This window comes from Leguminivora glycinivorella, chromosome Z (genome assembly GCF_023078275.1).
Source record: "Leguminivora glycinivorella isolate SPB_JAAS2020 chromosome Z, LegGlyc_1.1, whole genome shotgun sequence".
NCBI classification, from domain to species: Eukaryota; Metazoa; Arthropoda; class Insecta; order Lepidoptera; family Tortricidae; genus Leguminivora; species Leguminivora glycinivorella.
In genome coordinates, this window is record NC_062998.1 from 41,761,238 (window position 1) to 41,781,386 (window position 20,149).

A 20,149-nucleotide genomic window follows, 5' to 3' on the forward strand; every position below is an offset into this window, starting at 1 on the left:
TTATGTAGCTGACCGTACGATAAAAAGTATAATTCATACACTTAATTGTAAAAATATAATGTATACGGATTAATTAATTTAATATAGATACTTAGGTAATTATTGATATATGGCAAAACGAAGGAAATTGTTTACACCTCCGCAAATAAGTATCTAATGATAATTTTTAATTTACCATGTTACTTCACGTACCTAGGTACTTATTTTAAAAACCCTAAAAATGTCTATTGAGTTTCTGCCACAGACCACCATGTGGTTTCTGCATATTCTGCGCTGTGCATAGAATTTGCAGAGACATTGCAGAGAGCGCACGCAGACACCGGCGCGGCGCCAGTGGACGCGTCTGTGTGTGTGAGCTAGCTATGCATACAACTACAACTACTGTAGGCACCGCCCCCCTCAGTAGATCGATGCGATAACATCAATTTAAAAACTTCCCGAGCCTCGTGGCGCCCACCATACAAAATTTTTGCTAGAGAATTTTTTTGATTCTTATTGTACTTGAGATTGAATTCAATTTCAGTTATTCGAAAAATTTTATAAACAAAAGAAATTATATTTTATTTGTTTATGAGAGTTAAAATTCCATTGAAACCATTATGTACTTTAGAAAGTACATTCGGCGCCTCGAGGCTAGATACACTGTCACTTACAAATTCGACACTCAAAAGTGTCCGATCGCTTAGTTGCAAATGTGTGCGTCTAGTTGACAAACGAAAACTTCGCAATGTAGTAAAAACTACTTTAATTTTTTTACAAAAACAACGTTATTTCTTAGTAATTAAAGTTCGATTTCAAATGTAAGCAATTGGCGGTTATGACATTAATAAATGTGATCATCGCGCAAGCCATAAAATTTTATTACCGCAGGTGGCAAGTGTGCATATTTTTAAACAAATCTACGTCTTATTGCAACCAACATAAGTTTAATTCAGTTCGCGCTGCTGCGCGGTAGTTTAGAACGATGCGATAGTCCATCGATAATCAGATAATCACCTAAAAACGCGACGAGCGCCGTCCACTGCCGCGATCTAGATAATGAATATGACACTGAAAACCGTGGACGTGGCCTTGAGCGTTCGGATGAATCGGATGGTGTCCTACCGCAATCTGAGGCGCTGAATGTTTTAAGACTGTGAACACTTACGCCGTGTCTTGCGTGGGCGACGGTCGCGCGACCGTCGCCTTCACGTCTCATCGCATCGTCTACTTCCATATCGATAAGGTTTGATTTCGTATGCGTCGCATCGCCGTCGCGCGACCATCGCGCGACCGTCGCCCACGCAAGCCATCGGCTTATCAGTCGCGGTCGTCAGACGCGTTCCATAATTTGTTTCAAGCTTTATACACAAGTTTTCCTTTCAATAGCAATAGCTAACGTAACGCTTGGCTTGAGTAATAAAAACTGTATAGTTAAATTAATGAAATATGTATAAGTAGGATATTGAAATCTTCTTTCTTCGTTGAGCCATCACAGCTAACTTTAACTTACAAACGGTCTTAAGCACCTGCACTTCTGAAGGCGCTTAAGTCATTTTTGCTAATAAAAAAAAACCACAACGTTCTATGAACATTGGTCAAGTGCGAGTCGGTTTTCGACTTTTCCATACAAAGAACTCATGAGCGCCTGAACGACTATGATGGCAAAGTTAACGTTTCGCACTTTCAAGACTTTACGTATATATCTCGGAAACGATAAGAGATAGAGCAAAATGGACTTCAGATTTGGGCTTTCGGTGGCACAAATTCTGTGTTTTCGTCAACAGACACCTTTTTTTGGACCGATTTGAATAAAATTTTGCTCAGTCAATTTATAAACAGTCTTAAGCGCCTCTTTTTTAGTAGGAACTTAAGTCATTTTGTACAAATGAAAAAAAATTTGAACAAGTTCTAAAAGGAAAAAGACAGAAATGTATTTCTTTATACCTGTCCAACTCGCTTACACAATTTTAAGACGTTTAGTAACTACTTGCAGCGGCAGTGAGTGAAATTCGTAAACTGAGTTTTTTTCTCTTAAGTCCGACTTACGCTTGACTGTAGATTTCTAATAGGTTTTCCTGTAATCTACAGGGAGAGGGCTATCTCGTGTATTTTTTTGAAAATTTCACGCTAAGTAGTTTCGGAGATAAGGGGGGGGGAATGGTCATTTTTTGCTTATTTTCTTAAATTACTTCTAAATTACCAAAACAAAAAATAAAAAAAAAATATATTTCAGATGCTGATAAAATGCTCTTTCATTTGATATATAACACAATATGGTTTTAATAACTTTGATTTTTAATTTTCAATTTTACCCCCCAAAAGTGACCCCTGTGATTAAATTTCATTTAATTAAATTACATGTCCGTCTTTGGGCCACAGGTTTACATACGTGTGCCAAATTTCAAGTAAATCGGTCCAGTAGTTTCGGAGAAATCGGCTGTGACAGAAGGACAGACAGACACGCGAGTGATCCTATAAGGGTTCCGTTTTTCCTCTTTGAGGTACGGAACCCTAAAAATGAATATTAGTAGGACCAGGGGCGGCTCACTCCGCGATTCTATCGCCGCGCTACAAGTACATGTCGGGGGCCGCGAGTTCGCGGTCCATTCTGTGGTGACGACCTTCGCGCGGCGCAATAAAATTCAATGTCGGCTGCTCGCGTGCGGTCCGTTTGTTAATGTAGATAAGAATTTAGAATCGCGGCATTTTGTGAACATCAAAGGAGTGAGCCTTCTGTACTGTACTATTATATATTCCGTGGTAGGACTTACAAACGAAGGGGTTAGTGCATAACCTTAAATTTAAAACAATACAACAGTCAACACTCATTGGGGAATGCAATCCCTCGCAGTTCGCTAAATAAGGACAGTCAACCCCTGTCCGCTATCATTTGTAGGATGCTGTTGGGTTGGGGCTGGCGCGCACGCATGGTAGTATAGAAATAGTCTACGCGCTCCGCTGCGAATATCCCCGATGCGCTACAGAAACGAGGCAGCCCCATCAAAACCCAAAACGGATGCCCAAAACTGGACATTAGAGCCCTGTATGCCCGTTGCGTACCTATACGACGCCCACAAATAGGCTAGTTTCCTATACTTAGTTAAAATATTTTATGCAGTGCACACTGCACAAATAAAGCACCACATAATTATAAGAAAAACAGGGACAGTAGTGATGTTTAAACATAATTTCCATTTAATAAGTCAAATAGAAAGATATAAAGTAAATGAATTGACCGTGACGTCACACGCTGTGATTACACATTTTACTTTGACAGTAACTCTATAATACTCGATCCTCTTTGGTTTGTATCTTCTTTTTGTATCCTGTTTATTTTGGAGTTTAGCGCCTTGATGTTTGTAGTGTATAGGTGTCTCGAGTACATATGGCAGTCGGTGTCCGAGTGCGATGGAGCACGGACGTGCGGTGTGTATTGGCGAGCCAACCCGATGTATATAGTGTAATAGCGTGACATTACAAGTGGCGACGAGGATAAAAGCAAGTACTTACCACGTGAATCTAGTATTCGGAAAAGATGGGATAGAAACATAAGTAACATAACCTATAAAATCGAGTAACGATGCGCCATGATGCACCGTTATCTTTTTGTAAACAGGTTTGGTTACCTGCCGTTTTAAATTACTGGCATTCTTAGTAGTTTCGGAACGTAATGAAGCTAAATGAAAGTGTTCATTAAATACTACAAAGCGAAATGATTATAACGGCAGTTTTTCAAGAATTAAGTCAAAACCAAATAAAAATAAATGAAATGTTATTTCTTTCAACCGTGCGAATATAAACCTTAAGCAGGTAACCGAACGATGCAATTAATAAAATGTTTGAGGCAATTGACAACATACGGCCAGCCTTCCTAGATTGTCATGCCTATACAGGTGTTGGTGTGTGGCTCCTACCTACCTAGTAAACGGTTTGGTTACCTACCTAGATTGCCAAATGTTTTTAGGTACCAAAATGTTATTTGAGTTTATGTGTAGTGGGTTTATAAAATTGATTTATTATTTACATAAATCACAGCCCGGAATCATTACAATAATTTCCGTCCAACCAAAAGAAATGATATTTATTTTTAATTAGTGAAGTTACCATCTACCTGTTGGTTGGTTTAATACACAAAATTATGTGATGTTGCTAAATTTATGAATGGTTAAGTTATTTACCTAAATAAGGCATTTACTTGAATGATAAAATGTTGTACAACCATCACACTTAAATGTCCTATGGTAGCATTAGTCGATGTTTGAGAGTAAGGTGAAAACCAAAACAAACTAGATAAATACTTACCTAAGTATACTTCCTTACAGGGGTGAATTTACGTAAAAGTAACGTAAGTCACGACTTCATTAAGTGGTTATTTGAACTACAGCTGCAAATGAAAGGATCTATGCATATGTCGGGAAAGTAACACTTATTAAGAGATAGATTATCACTTGAACGTGAATCTTTTGAATTGATTGAACATGCCATAAAATCGTGACTAATACTCTTGTCGCGGATTGACTTACGTAAACATTCCTAACGCCGATTTCGAGCAGTTATTTCTGAGTATTTAATTACTTAAAAACCAGAAAACCAGATGGGTTCACATTAAGTGCTAAATATACCTACTTATAATAAATAAAGAAATATACACCCTGTTGTTATTGGATTACGTTAACTTAAAAAAAAAAGAGATTCATTACATCAAATACAATTAATTTATCTATGAAACTAGCGTCGTAATTCTTGCGGTTATCGAGTTAAAAAAAAAAAGTGCTGAATACAACAATTCCTAATGTTATTTGTTTTGACATATGCCGTCGATCACTTGACCACATCTCGGTCACTGGCGGTCAAATATATGAAATAAGCGCGTTCCTAGCACACATTCTAAGCTCGTGTAGGTGAACGCGTACCATGCTTGTGTGAGTGAGATATGACAGGTCGACTGTTCGCGTTTTTGACATGCGGTAACTGTGAGGTAACCGAGAGGGGGTGGGCGGCACTTTCAGCGGGGAGCGGTAGTGGCCATACTGTACGATAGTACTCTTTATTATACTGTGACTTGACTCTAACTTGAATGTTATTCTTAAGGGTCTCTCACAATAATAAATTAATTTATTATGTATGAAAAGGATGAACATTTTTTATTGCATATTTACCTAAAAGTGATATACAGGATGGTTCTTGATAATGAACCTAACGACGTGTCAAATTTAACGAAAAAAAAACACGGTATATAACAAAAAAAAATACATTTTTGAAGCACTTATGATAAGCAGTTTCCATCTAAGTATTAAATTACTTTGTCAGTAAAGTCGGCAGAAAAAAAAGAGGCATTAAACGGATATGCAACTCTGTACATTCAATTGTATCGAACATTTAATTGGCACCTAAGTACTATGAAATTTTATGCCATTTGTGGCTGAAAATAAGGCATTAAATTGCGAATTTGGAAACAGCACATGGAGGTGCACTCTGTACATTCAATTGTATTGTTTAGTATCGACCGTTTAAATGGCATCTAAATACTATGAAATTTTATGCCATTTGTGGCTGAAAATAAGGCATTAAATTGCGAATTTGGAAACAGCAGATTACAGAATCTGGACATTTAATTGTCATGTGTGTGAATTGGATAACAGAAATTCTGGTTATTAAGCTAGTTAATACAGCAGATTACCGAATCTGGACATTAAATTGTCATGGAAAAAAAAAACCTACTGGCAAGGACGATTATAAAGGACCAGCAGAGTCCATACTAAATACCGTACCCCGTTGGCAGCCGTAAATCTATGTCACTAGATGTCACTAAGAGTGTCATTTGAATAAAAATGTCGTTTTTTTTTAAATACGCACGCGGTAGTTCAACGGCATTACAAGTGTTACAGTGAAAAGTATATAGATGACGCTAGGGGCCCGTGTCATGTTTCAGTCCCTGTTTACAACGCAAGCCATCGTTCTTATTTTGAATTATGACAATCATGCAAAAGAATACCATACTGTCAAATTTTCTATCTCTTTCATTTTGAGCGCTACGTCAATGATTAGTAATATTAGGTACTTTCAATATATTTAAAATTTAGATTTTAATGAGGCCATTTCGAACGGTGTTTATGATAGATATCATGTTGACAATCAATCTCCTGACCGTTTCGCTCATACCAATCCTATCCTATATTTGAACGAGTGCGACCGAAACAGTTGAGTATTATTGAAGATTTTTGAATGTCTAAAATCTTATTGGTAGTTGTCGAAAACCCGCTTTTTCCATAAAGTGTTGGCGCGACGTCAAGTGGGTGATAGGCGTACGAGCAAGTACGCGTTGGATGGTCGACTACTATGCGCAGCGGTTTTTACGCGTACTTACGGTGACACACAATCGAAAAAGGTCGTCGAGCCATAAGTACGCATACCTGCTCGTATCGTAGGTTTATCACCCACTTCAGACTGCGTTTCGATCGGCGTTTAGCGACAATGATTATCAGCTCGGCTTCATGGCTTTACGAACCTTAGCTCGGACCATCGAATATGAAACTTATAAACTTCTTTATACACAAGGGTATAAAGAAGTTTATAACCAGGTGCTCCATGACACCATTGCACCAATCTGTCGCCAGCACCGCTACACTTTAACGGCCAAGTCACACAACATCCATACTAATATTATAAATGGGAAAGTGTGTGTGTCTGTTTGTTTGTCCATCTTTCACGGCAAAACGGAGCGACGTATTGACGTGATTTTTTAAGTGGAGATAGTTGACTGGATGGAAAGTGACATAGGCTACTTTTTGTCTCTTTTTATATCCCCCACTTCCTTAGAATGGAGGATGGAAGTTTGTGGAGAGATTTTCGAATTTAACGCGAGCGAAGCCGCGGGCAAAGGCTAGTTAACTATAATAATAAAGAAATCGCAGTAAGGAACTTTATGTAGATTTCATTACTTTTTAGAGATAAACAAGCAGCTCCATCGAGACGGCTATTTTTTACAGAATGTTTTTGGTGGGATATACATAGGCATAGGTATATAACACTAACAAGGTATCTATTGTCTTAGTCCGTTTTCACATTATCCGATCCGATATCGGATGTCGGAAGGATTTAAATGGAAAAAATCCAAGATAGCGCCTGTAATGTATGGGGTATCAGTCCTACATCCGATATCGGATCGGATAATGTGAAAACGCATTTAGTCTCATTAATTATTACTTATGTCAGAGTTTCACTAATTATTTCCTTTTATTCATTTATTATCTCAGTTTAGGTTTATACGAGTACCAAACGAGTAGTATACGAGTAGAAAATATATTACCAAAACAATACAAACTATCATTAATTTATTATAAAAACGTAATCCAAAGTGCCACACCTGGCGGCCTAACTATCCGCGTTGTGTCCAAGACGAAGCCTGACCGACGAAGCTAACAAGTCTCTCTACATGTTAGCTGAAATACTGTCAAACCATTCACTGTGATTACTGAAGGCTATGTTCTGGTCTTAAATGAAAGAACTTCTCCTTGCTCGTTGTTTTATTACAATGCCAATCTCATACTGAACAGTTTGGGTTACAATCACAGTCGATATTAACAATACAATACACAAATTCCTAAAATTATCACAGCTTGGTTATATGGTTGCTTTTTCTAGTTTTTCCATAATGCCGATTATATCTTTTTTTTCACGGTGACATCTGTCAAGATTTATGCGGTTCCCGCCTAATGTTTTATTTTTTTAAAAGGGCCAATCTTATTCAGGCACGTTTATATCTACCGATAATTTGATAAAGGCCAGTATACATATAAAATCAATGAAAATTATGAACTCAATGTCGAAAGCTAACAGCTCGGCCTTCCTGTGTAAGCGAGGCCCTTCGCTTAGGATCAGTTGCATCACCCGCAGACAACAGCTAGCAGGCACATCAACGTCTCGCAGCAGAAGTCTACGGACATTACCATACAAAAATATTACAAACGTTTAATTCGTTAACAGACGGATTGGTGCAACCGATCCCTAGGTTGTTGACATAACACAAACCTACTTCCTATGCCTACTAGTTTAGAGATCAACAGTGGTAATGATAACATATCATTGAACATTGCTTGTAATGATAACATAACTTCAATAAAAGTTACGAGTTTCAACAATAGAAAACTATTCAAAAACATAAATTAACAACAAATAAATCAAAAGCTGCATGTTTCAGACAATAATCATTCGTCTGATACAACGGTAATGGTAACATACCTAATCCTCCAGGTGTTGACATGCTTGTTAATGATAACACAACTATACAATAAAATTTACGAGTTTTGACAATAGCAAACTTATCAATAACATCAATAATAACAATAAAAAAAAATCAAAGGCTCCATTTTTCAGACAATAATAATACGACTATACAACAGTAACAGGAAGAGTGCAATAAGTACATCGGCCATCCTCGTTGTTAAGCGAGTCCCTTCGCCTTGAGCATTTCTCAGTGTCACGACTGGAACTACGAGTATCAACTATCAATTAGATAATATGCTTAGAGATCAGCGATAAAAAAAAAACAATGAATTTGTACCTACTTATTAAATTTTGCACCTATAGGCATACCAACATTGTCATTCAATTTTACATTAACAAACAAAAATAGATCATAAGATATAACAAAACCGATAGTCGTATGGAATAATAATTTAATCCGAAACACAACAAGAAATTTAATCCAATAAACTTAACATGTATAGCGTAACTACTGTCATAGAGTATATAAAAAAAACATCTTTATTCAGTTGATTGGCCAAAAATCTAACAAAATGCTCAAATCACACATTTAACATCCATTATATTTCAAATAACGTTGCCAGTATCTGTTTCCCATACAGTCTTGTACAAACACACAAGAAATATAACTATCCGTGGGTCACAAACGACTTAATAATAAAAAAAAAAAAAAAAACTTCTCGTCCAGTTAATTGAAATCGCTCAAAAACACCCGCATAGTAATGAGATATTGAAACTAATTATATCACAATCAAAATATTAATAATTTAAACAATCTCTATCACACGCACATCGCACAACGCGAATACTACGCTAAAACGTTACAAAGTAGTGGTTATCAACTAAACACTCTCTGGCAAATCGTAAACACCGTCACGACACGCGTCTCCAGCAAGCGACAATGCAATCTGGACTCGTTAAAAGATAGCCGGGATGAACAATACACATCGCGGAACCGGTTAGCTAAGATATCAATTTTTTTTTATCTGCTGCAAATGCACCTATCGCTCGCCCGGAACTGACTAATGAAGTACCTCTTACACATTCGTGCACCTCAAGTCCCGTTTCCGTTAAGTTATCGGTCTCGGTTTACCTTTGATGAGTTGTATAAAATCATATAGCGACAAATATTGTTACAAGAAAAACACCTGTGGTATATATGTATATGATACCTCAACTATGTTGCTAATGCTCAAAGTTGGACTACCTAGGCATAGTTCAGTTAACTAACATTTTTTTATTATTAAAGTAGGTATTTACCCACCATACTTAAAAATGTAACAGTCGTTCCCGTTTATAAAGGCAAAAGTCAGAAAGATGAGTTGAGGAACTATACCTAGGCCAATAAGTATAATTCCCACTATGTCCAAAGTTTTAAAAGCGGGAGTGAGTAATCGGCCGCATAACTTTTTAGAAAAGTTTCAATTAATACACACAAAACAATTTGCCTATCGACGAAATCGCTCATGTGTCTCAATTATTAAAGAGAACCATTTACATGTAACCATTGTCGTTTGCGACATGACGAATGCTTTTGACCTTTGCGATCACAACGTCCTAATCAAAAAGTTTGAGCACCACGGTCCAGGTGCCTCTGTTTTAAAGTTCATGGCCGATTTCTTATAGGAAAGACAGCAATCCGTTGTAATAAATAGTGGTTCGGTAAAATCTGACTGTGGTTCTGTAGATATTGGGATCCCCTAGGGCTCGTCCATGGCCCAATCTATGCTTTCTAATACAAATGTATGTTTTTGCTGACGACATACTAACTGCTCCGAACAACGATAGCTTCAAGACGTCAATCACCCGTGACGTACATAAACTCCTAGTACATTGGTTTCGTTAATGGGCTCGTCCTTAAATGTATCAATAACTCAGGTTCTCCACTTTAACCTAGGAAGGAGACCGCCAGTAGTTACCATGAACAACACAATCCTTCCGCACGTCACCTCTGCCAAATTTTGAGCGTTACCCTCGACCAATTGCTAAAATGGGACACCCAAATTGAATTAGTATGCACGCACTAAGTTAGCAGGAATCTGTTTCGCACCCAAAATACTGTCCTTGTTCTTCCTCAAGCACAAACATATAATAATATAATATAAGCTTTTATTTTCTTGATAAATATTTACAGTTATGTTTTTTTTTATCTTCTTCATCATCTTCATAAGGACCACCCTGAACGGTAAAGCCTCCTCCAATGCTTTCCAGCATTCTCTTCCTTTTGCTACTTCTGGCCAGCTGTAGCCTACTATTTTTTTTTATGCCGTCGCTCCATCTTATGAGTGGTTTTCCACTTCTTCTCTTTCCCTGGGTTAGCCACTCGCTTACCACATTTGGCCAGTGTCCGTCCTCGGTTCCTTGCGTGTCCGGCCTATCTCCATTTAAAGCGTAATACCTGCTTAACTGCTCATTTGCCCCGGTCCTCTTTCGAACGTTTATTTTTTTACTCCATCTTCCAGTCTCAGTCCTAGGTAGCCTCCTTGAACTCCTCCCTGACATGCTTTTATTCTCCTAAATGTTTCTCTCCTAGTGGGCCAGGTTTGGCATGCATATATAAGGCAGGGTAATAAATAGGCAAATTTCCATTGCTTTAGTCTTCATTTTTGTTTTGTAGACATTTTTACCTTTGAAATTTCCTTTAATGACCAATACTTGTTCCATGTTCGATTTACTCTTCTTTCAATTTCTTTTTCTAAGTCTTGTTTAAATGAAATTAAAGTGTCCTCAGGTAGATGTAGTCCTCTATGGTCCTCTACATACTCTAGGGGTGTCTAGGAGTCCAGCATAATTCTGCAGCAGCAGTACGAAGTAGTTATTTTGTCCTTTTCCATTCTGTGCCAAACTAGTCTAGAATTTCAGAAGCGTCGTCGCTGACCGGCATGGTGTCCTCGTGTTGCAGAAGCGAGCTATAAGAATAATAGCCAACTCGCCCTCCGGTTTGCCAGCTCGACAACTATTTATATATCATTATGAACCATGACATTACCATCGCAATATATTTTAACATTTTAAAGCTCGTAAGAACCCACATTGACATATTTCCACACAGAGTCGTCAACTTGAGACGCTTAAGGAACAGGAATAGGGGCGTGGCAAAAACATCCAACTTCAGACTGACCAAATCTACCAAAAGGACATATTATACCGTTGGCCCAAAAATTTAGAATTGGATCCCCGAACAAATAACTGCTTTATCCAATGAAAATGCATCACACAATAAATTGAAATACGGAACCCTACAAATGACTAATTGATCATGCCATGATATTAATGAATTGTTTGAAATGTAACACAACATTGTCAGCGCGACAATCTAAATATGAAAATTGAATAGTATGATAGAGTTATCAACTTATCAAGATATTCGAATGCATCGCCATCTATTATTAAGGTTCCTTATAACACACAAAGCATGTGCACCCTTTTGACATGGAATGTCACATATTTATGACGGGACTTTTAATTAGGTTTATTTTTCACACAGAATCCGAGCCTAATACAACCAAATTACAATCATCATGTGTAAAAGCCTCCAGGCGCGAACACTATCCAGAACATTAGCACATTAAAAGATCAAATGCAATTTTTCAACCACTGTGTGATCTGTGTAAGAATGTCCTATAATATTTATTTATTTATTTATTATTATTTATCAACACCCATCTCTCCAAGAAATCACAGCCAATTAAATACAACTAACCATACGTAGAACGCCTTTCGCTAGTTTGCAGATGGTACAGCGACATCTAGCGAAATACTTACACCCAGCCAACCAGTTTGCAGTGGTAAATGGTAATAGTGACGTCTAGTAACAACTTGCACCACGGTATATATTTGTACGCGTCAGTTTTGCGTTCAATTGCCCTTCACGCCCTCTATCGTTCACTTTCCTAAACATATCCTAAGTACATTGGACTTACTATTTCCTTTGACTGAAATCACCGCGAGCACCGATTCTGACACCTTACAAATTTCACAAATACGTCCTATCACTAGTAGTTGTTTGAGTTTCATTCCTTTAATCAGTGTTTTTATTTCTATGGCAATAAATTTCAAGATATCCTATCTTTTCACATGATGTTTTACTTTCCTTACTAAAATTACATATATGAAAGAAGTTTATCATAGTCTTCTCGACAAGGAAAGGATTCTATAAATTTCTCTCTCCATCCCATGTAAATAAAAAGGTGGATAATCCTTGATAACAAGTCTTAGCTACCCTATAGGATAACTTATGTTTGTCTGAACTCTTGACCTTGTCAAGAATACTAAGGAATTGATTTAATATAACACTATACTTGATCCGCGACATCATTTCCTAAGTTGAGGTGATGAACTGCCACCAGACCCAGATGATGTTGAAAAATAGTCCCTCAACCTCCAGTGCTCACTTCTCCAACCTTCCTTATAAGAGTTGCTCCAAACAAAACCAAGAAACCACTCGTCCTAAAATCTTGAAACCATTTGTGTTCTCCGTCCTTGAACCCAAAGCAGTCCTTAAATCATGGCCGTGTCCTCAACCTGCCTGATGTCTCAGCCTAACACCACAGCTAAGACCTACAGCATTAATCTGTGCCGGGTTCTCCATCCCTGAACCCAACACACTCCTTAAATCATGACTGTATCCTTGACCTCCCTGATGCCATAGCCTAACACCACAGCTAAGACAATCAGCATTAATTTGTGCCGGGTTCTCCATCCTTGAACCCAATGCACTCCTTAAATCATGACCGTATCCTTGACCTCCCTGATGTCTTAGCCTAAAGCCTCAGCTAAGACCATCATCAGCATTAATTTGTGCCGGGTTCTTCATCCTTGATTCATGGCCATATCCTGGACCTCTCTGCTGTTTTATCCTAGTGCAGCAGCTAAGTTCATCAGCATTAATTGCTAGCTGTACTGATCCTCCTCCTCAATCAGTACCACCATCCAATCTGCAAATTATAATTATATGTTAGATAAGCTTTATTTTAAATTCCCCTTTTATTACCTCTTCCTCCTTCTTATTTATAGTACCTAAATATTCACTTCCTTCTTTAACCACATTACCTATGTAAAACAATTTTATGTAGAATTACAAGTATATTAGATGTGTAATATACAGGAAAACTTTTTCAATATGTTTTTGTACATGTAACAAAAAAAAAATGGATCACTAGTGTTGAGACAAACAACACATGTCACCGGCCACCTCCTTAGTCCAGAGCTGTCACTATTATGGTTTGTTTTTCTTTATTATGGTTTGTTTTTCTTATATACAACACCCTGATCCTTAGCTTAACATCCTCATAATTTACCATCATTGATTTCTTGCTATACCTTGTAGTCATACTTTAAATGTAGTAGCTTAGACAGAAATCCAACACCAATGACTAAATAAACTGTCAATGTCAAAAGATTAATACATTCCTAGTCTGATACACAAAAACAACAATGTTGAACTTAATGTTAATTAAAGTTCATCCCCATCAACTTCATCCTGAATAGATGAGCTCCAAAAAGGCATGTGACTTTCAAGCAACTGGCATTTGAGCACACTAGACAAAAGTAAACGGTAAAAGAATTGAAAGCCAATAAAATGATTATGATGTCACTTGACTTCAAAGCACAAAATGAAATATTTACACTAAACTGAAATATGACAGTGAAACTAGTTCTGAAATAATTATCATTACTGAATAAGTTAGACATCATTAGTATTTATTCCAAAAAGAAATTATCCCATGTGTTTATAAAACATTGTTCAGTTTATATTTCACTAGCTATTTCCTGTGGCTTCGCTCGCGTTAGAAAGAGACAAAAAGTAGCCTATGTCACCCTCCATCCCTCTAACCATCTTCACTTAAAAAAACATGTCAATATGTCGCTCCGTTTTGCCATGAAAGACAGACAAACAAACAGACACACACACTTTCCCATTTATAATATTAAGTATGGATGTTTGTTTCTTTGACCTGAAGTCTATGAAAGCAATAAAATATACTGATTACTGATGCTCATTCATTCCTGAATTAAAACAGGTCATTCAGAGAGTAATACTATTTGATGCAATCCTTTGCTATCACAAGTAATTAGAATAAGTATTCTGCATAAACACGAAAACAACATTTTCCACTCATAAGTGTCTGTATCTCAATCCATAACTTAGCAAGTCCATTCCAAACAATCGGTATGACCCGATCACTTCCCATACTTGTTGATATTACCAGTTATATGACCACTAATATCATTTTATCATATAACTCGGTCTCCAATACTCAAAAATACAGATTAACTTGTTTACCTGCCGTTCATAAAGTTGTGGACGTGGTTTAGGCGACAGTAAGCCTTTGATCCCTCTTGCTGAACTGAAGGCTATGTTCTGGTCTTAAATGAAAGAACTTCTCCTTGCTCGTTGTTTTATTACAATGCCAATCTCATACTGAACAGTTTGGGTTACAATCACAGTCGATATTAACAATACAATACACAAATTCCTAAAATTATCACAGCTTGGTTATATGGTTGCTTTTTCTAGTTTTTCCATAATGCCGATTATATCTTTTTTTTCACGGTGACATCTGTCAAGATTTATGCGGTTCCCGCCTAATGTTTTATTTTTTTAAAAGGGCCAATCTTATTCAGGCACGTTTATATCTACCGATAATTTGATAAAGGCCAGTATACATATAAAATCAATGAAAATTATGAACTCAATGTCGAAAGCTAACATTACTCAGATTATTATAAGCAAAATGATCTTCGAATGAACTTTCTGGACAATTGAGATGCATGGGCGCAGTCGAAACCAGCTCGCCCCTTCAGCCGTGTCCCGTTGAAAATCGGAAAGATTCTTTTCCTTAGCACATTAAATTTAATGTTTACAAATTGGATTCGCCTTCTGTCACCTAAACTGGTAATTTTATGTATGAGGTCATTGGTCATACAATTAATAATTTATACAGTTATTAATTCTGTATCTCTACTCGCATTGCTGCTGCGATTCTAAAATATTTAATATCCATATATTATGAATATTCAATAAATCATACAATGACATTTGTGATGTGACATGGATGTCAAATGTCACTGGATGTCACATCTGTTGGCACAATGATTGCGTTTTGTTGAACGTATTTGAGCTCAACATATAGGTTTATTATCACTAAGTATATTATATTAATGAACAACGAAACGGATGTGACATTTTCCTAGTCCACCAACGTCATCTAGTCATTTTATTTGGCAATAGTTAGACAACATGCGAACAAACTTAGCCAGCGAAGCGATCACAACTACGTCGAGGCCGACCAAAAAATATAATTTGTAAAAATTATGTTTTGAGCCAATATTTTGATATTAAAATAAAGTTTTTTGATAGTTATTCATAGTATAATATAAAAACAAGTAAACATATGTGTGAAAATATGTTTTTTTCCACTCCCGGGTTACGAAACAACGCCATCTAGTTTTAAAGCAAAAACTAAGCTTTTTTCAGGGGTACGCTTTTTTGTATGGGCTATATCAGTCTAGTATTAAATGGTCCTTGCTACTGGTAACAGAATAACAATGACCTGACCTGTACAGTGTGCACGGCTCATTCAAAGCAGATAAAATGTATCTGGTCATTAATTTGACATGACTTTAGCCTTACGAGGATAAATATAGATATATGTGGAACCAGCAGATTACTGAATCTGGACATTTAATTGTCATGTAAAATAAATGAAAAAAAAAAACATACTTACCTTGGTTAAGGCAGATATATTTATCTGGTCATTAAATTGTTGTAAACATAGTTAAACAGCAATTAAAAAAAAAAAAAAACTGAACATTGAATTGTTGCAAATATGAGCTTAATGATAATAACCTAAACACGAAGTACGGTGTTACGGTTATACTGGTTGAACGTGCGCTTAAATGACGCTTAGATCAGATGATAAATGCTATCTGAGCCTTCAATTGTCATAATAGTAGATTGACGTCGGTCAATAAATATCATTAAATTGAAACCGAAATAAATTACACATATGAAAGAAAAAAATACCAAGGCATCCAGTGCCTGAGAGTCTGAGACAACTACCCCAGTAAAACACTCAAGTACAATGACTGAGTACTTTGAGATAGCATAAGTTGAAATATTTTCAATATAATATATTTTGACTTGTGTTAGTTAGAATCATTAAATTGATTGGGTACAGGTTGCCCCAAGAAAGTCCAGTATGGCTTCTTAATTGTCGTTGGAGGCATTTGACAGCGAAGGTGATCCTACATCAGTAGGAGTTCGGTGGGAGCGCTGGAAAAGAGCACTCTTTATATACCTAGATGCCGCTAACGTCAATCAGAGTGAAAAGAGTGAAAAAAATAAATAAATAAAGACAGTTCATTGGTTTGACATTGCATTGTATATAAAAAAAACACGTAGTGGTGCAGCTGAATTGAATAAAATTAAGCGAACGCTTGATACATTTCAACAACGCGGAAAAAAAAGAAGTTGCTAACTCTGCTTACCGTCAACAAGGCTTTGTCAGTATGGGTGACCTCAAGAGAAAGACATGCCTATTTAAGTTAATCTATGATAGATTTTCAAAGACAATCTACGTCAGTTGAAAATCATTACAAAAATATATTGGTACTGAAGGTACTCGTTATCAGTTAGGGTAATAGGTACATACTGCAGAGATTCATGTAGGTAAATCTCATACAAGTCAGGTGTCCAGTTAAAACAAATAAACTAATGGATCTGTGAGCCTCTATTGAACTAATATAGAAAAAAAAATAAGAAATAAAAATGCTGAACTTGTTTGCGTAATTTCACGGGAGGATATTGAAATGTGGTCTCTCTTTCGTGAATACATATTAAATTTGTATAAGATTTTCCACGCGAACTAGTAACCTAAGTTTGTAAATTTATAAAGTAAATCTCACTAGTGACCTTATTTCGTCTGGTCAAGAAAATGAACAAAAGGACAACAATCAGCGGCTGAATCAGCTTTGTCTGTAGTGATTGTAAAATGTTAAATAATCACAGATTTCAATGCTTCACGTCAATTATCTAGGTACCTAACTACCTACAATGCACATTATTTAGAAGTTAGGGAACATGATTCTATTCTATATATAAATGGATCGATAGACGGATGTGAAGTTAAGGGTACAACTGAGAGAAATTTGCCTTGTGAATCTAACAAACTCGTCTTGTTGCGTGTGTATCTGTTTGAAACAATAGTATTTTAGTAAAGGGAATAAATCACAATATTGATGATACAAGTCGAATTTGTACGAACCAAACAACAAGGTCAAACTTGTTAAAATATATTTTATTGAATCAGCCAAACATTATGTTTAAATCAATATGTGACATGTGCTTTTACAAAATCGACTTGTTGGTTTAAATAAAAGATTGGTCCAAAAAAAAAAACAATAATATATCCTCCCACGAACGCTCCGGCTGTGGAATGAGCTATGTCAAGGTATTCCCCGATGAACTACAGTATGGGGTTCTAAAAAAGAAAAGGAGTATACAAATTTCTAATGGGTCGACGACGCGCATATGACACCCCTTGAGTTGCAGGCGTCCATAGGTTACGGTGACCGCTTTCAATTAGGAGGCCCTATAACTGTTTGCCACCGACGTGGTATAAAAAAAAAATGTAGAAGGAAGTGTAACTTTACACTTAACAACATCAAACTTGTAGTTTGAATGAAAGAACACGTAGGCGCAATTTTAACAAAAAAAAAAAAAATAGAAATGTTGAACGAACATTAAATCTAGTTGTTTTTCTCTCCGTCCGACAGTTGACGTCAACCTGACGTGTCGTTATCTTTGAGTCACTTTTATACACGTTGAATAACTGATTATTATGGCAGTACCTAAATGAACCAAAAAATATATCTTGAACCGAACTGAGGGGAACTTATCGCTTTTAAGCTAGCCAGTCTTTTGTTTATTGTTCGATTATAATGAGCTCTGTTTATTCCAGGATTCCACCAATTTGAATGACGGCCCCAACGGTGAGATTTACTGCCGCGGCTGCTACGGCCGTAACTACGGACCTAAAGGTGTAGGTTTCGGTATGGGCGCAGGCACATTAACCATGGCTTAGTTGAACTATAGAGCTGGACTTTATAGGATCATTTAATTGTGCGAATGGTAGCATGAAAGGAATCTAATCTACCTAGTGCTACCCTCGATCATACCTTTCATTAAACTGGCTTTAATAATGGTTGATCTATCCAATGAGACTAATTAAGTGAATAATGATATATTTTGCCCGTGTGGTGACGGGTTTTGCCCGTGTGGTGACGGGTTAAGAATTTCACCACCCCCTGTCTTCCCGTGGGTGTCGTAGAAGTCGACTGTGGGATTTGGGTGAAATTGTGGCGTAGGCGAGAGGCTGGCAACCTGTCACTGCAATGTCACAATTTTTCGTTTTTCGTTTTCTTTCAACCCCTTAATTGCCAAGAGTGGCACTGAGACTTTAGTAGTTTCATGTGCTCTGCCTACCCCTTTATGGGATACAGGCGTGATTGTATGTATGTATGTATGTATGTATGATATATTTTTAAACGCATTATTAAGTGCATATATTTTATGATAGAAAGGTATAAATTAAAGGTTACATTCCTTTCATATTATGTACAAAGTGTGTGATGAATGTGTCTGGGCCCTTACGTTTATAAATTTGTCATAAAATATTGTAACTCTTATTTAGTAAGACGCATAGATCTAATTGTAGCTGTAAGGAAGAAAAAAATATGGATTATTAAAAAAAAAGTTTTAAAAAGCAAAAAAAAAAGGAACAACGGCATTGTGATTAATACGCCTCAAAACTGTCACGCCGGTGTGACGGTGAGGGACTATCCTGTAAACGCAAGAAAAGATTACAAATAAATGTAATCGTTTCGACCGACCAGATCTTAGTTTTAGTAAAGATCTGAAGCGTCATTCACCTAGGTATTCTTAATTTCTTATACACCAAAGATTTTTGTACATACGTATTTGTAATAGCCATAATTTTTATATATCAAGTAACAATAAGCTGTGCTAGGGGAAATTCTAACATTTATTTACACTTACGCTTTTAGGCTTCTGCTGTATAACTTGCACACAAAATTTGACAAGATTTAAAATAAGACAGCTTATTGCATTATATTTATATGACCATTTTTGACAGAGCATTGTCTAGGTTATCATTTTTTAAATAAAATAAAATGAAAAAGGCGAATTGTTTTACTTACACCTTGACACAACAGTGCTACCAATATCAATAAAAAACAGTCTATTTTATTAGAGAGGGGAAATAATACCAAGGATGGTTTGTTTTGTTTGACCACATAATATACCTAATAATGTTTCGACCATACTCTCGAGGGGTGAGTTTGTAATGATATAGGTAAAAAACTTAAGAAAGTCACCTGTTGTATATGTGTGAGTGACGTGTTCGAATAGAGAACACATATTTAAAATTAGTAACACAAACAAAACAAACGCCTATTCGAACACGTCACTCACACATACAACAGGTGACTTTCTTAAGTTTTTCACCTATACTAATGATTTAACTTTTACTAAGGGGCCAAACTTGAAATTATAAAAAAATGCTATTCCAAAAAAAATACATGTGATTCACCGAAATGTCCCCAACCCCCTTTTACCCTCAGAGTATAGCCAAACGTAATAGGAGCAGCCTGTATATGTAGATTTTGGCGTCATACTTACTAAATATATAATAAGCTTCCTATGAACATAAAAAATCTACATCTCAATCAGTTCAAAACTGCTCTGTATAACTGGTTATGCGATCACAATATTTATTCCATTAATGAATTTTTAAATCTTTAATGTAATTATTAATAATAATTATGCATGTTTGGCTAAAACTTGTAAATAGGCTAGGTCTTTGTATTTGGTGGACTG

General features: G+C 36.5%; 1 long non-coding RNA gene across 1 annotated transcript; it reads right to left on the bottom strand.

The window, feature by feature from the left end:
• Window positions 1-7,623: 7,623 nt before the first annotated feature.
• LOC125241182 lies at window positions 7,624-14,955 on the bottom strand. Its single transcript, XR_007178722.1, has 2 exons — window positions 14,534-14,955; window positions 7,624-13,184 (listed from the first exon to the last, which is right to left on the bottom strand). It is a non-coding gene; the product is annotated as an uncharacterized LOC125241182 (long non-coding RNA).
• Between the last annotated feature and the right edge of the window lie 5,194 nt (window positions 14,956-20,149).